Source organism: Colobus angolensis, unplaced genomic scaffold (assembly GCF_000951035.1).
Source record: "Colobus angolensis palliatus isolate OR3802 unplaced genomic scaffold, Cang.pa_1.0 Scaffold43, whole genome shotgun sequence".
Taxonomy (NCBI): Eukaryota; Metazoa; Chordata; class Mammalia; order Primates; family Cercopithecidae; genus Colobus; species Colobus angolensis.
This window is the reverse complement of record NW_012117710.1, coordinates 3,552,407-3,557,086: the sequence shown is the minus strand read 5'-3', so window position 1 is coordinate 3,557,086 and position 4,680 is coordinate 3,552,407. Positions and strand designations below refer to the sequence as shown.

Here is a 4,680-nt window from a genome sequence, read left to right as displayed (position 1 = left end):
TGGGGGTGGGGTGGGTGGAGAAGCCAGTCCTTTCCTGCCTAAGCGGGGAAGCCCTGTGTCTACCCACCGCTTCTCCCCCTGGCACAGGTGTTTATAAGCTGAGTGGCTTTCCTGTCCCAGCTGTCACAATCCCACTGGCAGGGTAGCCAGAGGCAACAGGTTTGGGTTCTGAGCCAGGAAGTTAAGAAGCCAGGCAGGGCAAGCCCGCCACCCCGATGTCAGAGGCATTTGAACCAGAGCAACTCCATCTTGAAGGGGAGCTGGGTAAAATGAGGCTGAGACCTACTGGGCTTCATTCCCAGACGGTCAAGGCATCCTAAGTCACAGGATGAGATAGGAGGTCGGCAATAGATACAGGTGCTGAAGACCTTGCTGATAAAACAGGTTGCAGTAAAGAAGCCGGCAATACCCCACCAAAACCAACACGGCCACCAGAGTGACCTCTGGTCATCCTCACAGCTACACTCCCACCAGCGCCGTGACAGTTTACAAATGCCATGGCAACGTCAGGAAGTTCCCGTATGTGGTCTAAAAGGGAGAGGCATGAATAATCCACCCCTCGTTTAGCATCTCATCAAGAAATAACCATAAAAACGGGCAACCAGCAGCCCTCGGGGCTGCTCTGTCTGCAGAGTAGCCGTTCTTTTATTCCTTTACTTTCCTAATAAAGTGGATTTCGCTTTACTCCGTGGACTCGCCCAAAATTGTTTCTTGCATGAGATCCAAGAACCCCCTCTTGCGGTCCGGATCAGGTCCTGTAACACAGGCTCACCTGCTTGTGTTTAACGGATACCCCCTAGGGCTCCTCCGAAGGGGCCGGCTCCAAGTCTGGGCTGGACCCTTTCCCTCTGTGATCCTGGCTTCCTGTTGCCAAGGGAAGAAACCGTCCAGACAGGCCCTCACCCAGAGCCCCCTAAACCCTTGAAGGAGGATCCCTGATCCCTCCAACATCATGCTGTAATTTTCTCCCTACAAACGACTCCATCGACTTCCTCTTTCTCCAGCGAGAGTTCAGGGACCTCGCCATGGTGAGTTAAACATCAAATCCCTATAAAAGCTACTCTGGATTCTGTCTAGGTGCTCAGCATCTGGCAAAAACATTTGCAGACCAAGGTCTGTCAGCACATCTTGCTGGGGGTTTTTGTCGTTGTTTTTTTTTTTTTGTGAGTTCTCATGATTTCTAAACTACATCATGGGGCAGAGCGGAATGGAGGGAGTCAGAGTGCCATCCTTTTAAAAAACACGAACCGTTTCAAACACAGAGTTTGACGGAGGGTAGACGGTACGAACTTGATCCCACAGGCCTAGTTACTTGCCTTGTGCAAGGCCCCTCACTCCCCTTACCACTTGGAATCGTCTTTGTCTAGGAAAAGGATTTCACTCCGGGTCTTTGAGAACACCTCTCAGGCCTGACCATGGCCTTGGGAAGAAGACTCCCAGCCTGAGGGTCTTGTTTAGAATTTTAATGTACCCTTCTGGGACATCTTTGCCTTTCTTTCTTTCTTTCAGAAGGGGAATCAATTCTGGACAGGAGGATATCTCCCTGCCTTTGCCCTCCCTGCCTTCCCCTACATCCTTCTCTGGAAAGGAGAATGAGGATGAGAATGACCTCCCTCCACAGGACGAGGTGGGCACGGATTTAATGAAGGATTTCACTCAATCGGGCTCAGCTGCAGGGAGGGCCGATGAGGCTGGGCAGGGGTCTGCAGTGGGGTCCGCTCTGGGGAGATGGGAGCAGGAGCATCTGCAGAGTGGAGGCAGGAGGGTCGGAGAGCTCGGGGCCCAGACAGTTCTCAGGCGACTCCTGGGAGGCTGGCTTTGATACCATCCCAGAATCTGGTTCAGAGTCAAAGCAAAGGGATGAATTTGTTAGCTGGAACACGGCCCTGAATTCTCCCCAGGAAATCCACTGAAAGAGAGATTTAACCCGCGAGAGTTCCAGCCGAACAATGAATCACCTGACCTCCCTCCCGTCATTCGTCTTTCGCAGCCCACGTTTCGCTTTCCTACCTTGGATTAGATAAATTAATGCAGAACATCCAGAAACTCCTGGGGCTCTTTGAAGTTTTCAAAGGGCCTCTGCCTACGTTGTCTCCTTGATCCCCCTGGCAGCCCCCACAGGTGAACGGGTGAGGAGGTTGGGGTGTGGTCCTCATACAAACGGAGACACAGCAGAACACTAAAGGTGAATGACTTTCCCCGGGTCCCAGCCTGAGGATCAGAGCCCAGGTCTCCTGCCTCATTGCTCGGTGGTTCTGGAGTTCAGGCAACTTCATACCGTGGTGTGGAGAGAAGCGTGAACCCGAAGGTTGGAACCGTGTCTTAGACAAATCACTTCTTTCCCCTTAGCTGTGTCTCCTCTTACTCTTTTTGGTTTTTTGGTTTTTTTTGAGATGGTCTCACTCTGTTGTCCAGGCTCACTGGGCAGTGGCAGTGGCACAATCTTGGCTCACTGCAACCTTCGCCTCTCAGGCTCAAGTGATCCTCCCATCTCACCCTCCAGAGTAGCTAGGATGACAATGACCTCCCTTCGCAGGATGAGGTGGGCACTCTCAGTCGGGCTCAGCCACAGGGAGGGCAGATGGGGCTGGGCAGGGGGCTGTGGTGGGGTGTAGCTAGGACTACAGGTGCATGCTACCACACATGGCTAATTTTTGTACTTTTTCTAGAGACAGGGTCTCACTGTGTTGCCCAGGCTGATCTGGAACCCCTAGGCTCAAGCAGTCCTCCTACCTCAGCTTCCTGAGTAGCTGGGACTACAGGCTCACACCACTACACTTGGCCAATTTTTAAATTTGTTTATAGAGTCGGAGTCTCGCTATGTTGCCCAGGCTGATCTAAAACTCCTGTCCTCAAGCAATCCTCCTGCCTCAGCCTCTCAAAGTTCAGAGATTACAAGCGTGAGCCAGTGCACCCAGCCTCTCCTCTTTTTTAATGGCTGAGCTGGGCTCTCTAGAACTGTGCTGTCTAACGTGGTAGCAACGAACTCCATGTAACTTTTTAAAGTTAAGCTAATTTAAACTAAATAAAAATTAAAAACTAATTCCTCAGTCCGACTAACCCCATCCAAAGTGCTCAGTAACTGCATGTGACTAATGGCTCCCATATTGGATGGCACAGAAATAACATTTCCGTCATCACAGAAAGTTCTGTTGTCCTGCAACAGGACAGGGCTGGTCAAACTGCAGCCTCAGGGCAAATGCAGTCTGCTGCCTGTTTTTGTAAATAAAGTTTCGTGGGAACAGGGACACACCCATTTGTTTATATATTGTCTTTGGTCCCTGTCAGGCAACCAGGGCAGATCTAAGTAGCTGTGACCGAGATGATAAGGCCCAAAAGACCTATTCACTGTTGGGTCCTTTACAGAAAGCATGCCGACTTCCATTCTGGAAGATGGAAAATCTCCGGAGTTCCACCCAGACCACTCAGTGTCATTCAGAGGCCCAGAATCATCCCACACTGCAGAGATCCCGCCTCTCCCTGTCCCAGGTATTGGGATTCATGAAACACATCTGCCTGTGTGTGTGAAAGGAAATGTAGTTCTTCATTTTTTTTATTTTTGAGACAGGGTCTCGCTCTCTTCCCCTGGCTGGAGTGCAGTGGTGTGATCAGGGCTTACTGCAGCCTTGACCTCCTAGACTTCCATATTCAAGTGATCCTTTTGCCTCAGCCCCACCAGTAGCTGAGACTACAACAGGCACGAGCCATCACACCTGGTTAATTTTGTTTTAATTTTTAGTACAGGCAGAGGGTCTCACTATGTTGCCCAGGCTGGTCTGGAACTCCTGGGCTCAGGTGATCCTCCGGTCTCGGTCTCCCAAAGTACTGGGATTACAAACATGAGCCACCATGCCCAGCCTTAATAATTTTCAATTCAGGGCCAATCTCATTTCATCTGTTCCTCTACCCAATTTCGATGAGCCCTCGATTCTTTTGAAGCAGATTTCAGTCATTCTGTCACTTAATATGTAAATATTTCAGTATGCATCTCTCAAAAACATAAGCACGATACCAGTATCACAGCTAAAGGTATTCACAATAATTCCTTAATCATATGTGCAGTGTTCAAAGTTCCCTAATTTGTCTCATAGATATTTTTTCTTGTATAATTTTAAAATCTGCTTTGGGGTCTAAATCAGATCCATATGTTGTGATGGGCAGTTGGGGTCTCTTTGCCTTCTTTAACCTATTACCCTCTCCCTCTTCTCCTTACAATTCACTTAATGAAAAAATTGGGTTATTTGTCCTGTAGAGCTAGCCACAGCCTGCACAGTCTGCGATAATTATTATTATTGGGACAGGGTCTTGCCCTGTGCCCCAGGCTGGAGTGCAGTAGCACAGTCACGGATCAATGCAGCCTCAACCTTTTGGGCTCAAGTGATCCTCCCACCTCAGCCTCCAGAGTAATTGGGACTGCAGGCATATGCCAACACACGGATAATTTTTATATTTTTTGTACAGATGGAATTTTGCCATGTTGCTCAGGCTGGTCTCCAACTCCTGGCCTCAAGCAATCCACCCACCTCGGCTTCCCAAAGAGCTGGGATTACAGGCCACAGTCTGGATTTTGATGATGACATCTCCATGGTGTCATCTGACAGGTCCTTCTGTCCTCTTCATTTTCTGTAGCTCAGTAGTTGGATCTAGTGTTGATCACTTTCAGTTTTGGGGGTTTGGCAA

General features: G+C 49.5%; 1 long non-coding RNA gene across 2 annotated transcripts in view; it reads left to right on the top strand.

Annotated features, from left to right (window-relative positions):
- LOC105522448 overlaps positions 1 to 4,680 on the top strand; it is a 38,864-nt gene that overhangs the window by 19,462 nt on the left and 14,722 nt on the right. Inside the window, exon 3 of one of the 2 annotated variants that reach the window (XR_001003448.1) lies at positions 1,510 to 1,627. This is a non-coding gene — a long non-coding RNA (uncharacterized LOC105522448). Of the gene's footprint in view, positions 1 to 1,202; positions 1,628 to 4,680 lie in introns of those variants that run through there. The other variant, XR_001003447.1, reaches the window with a different exon arrangement.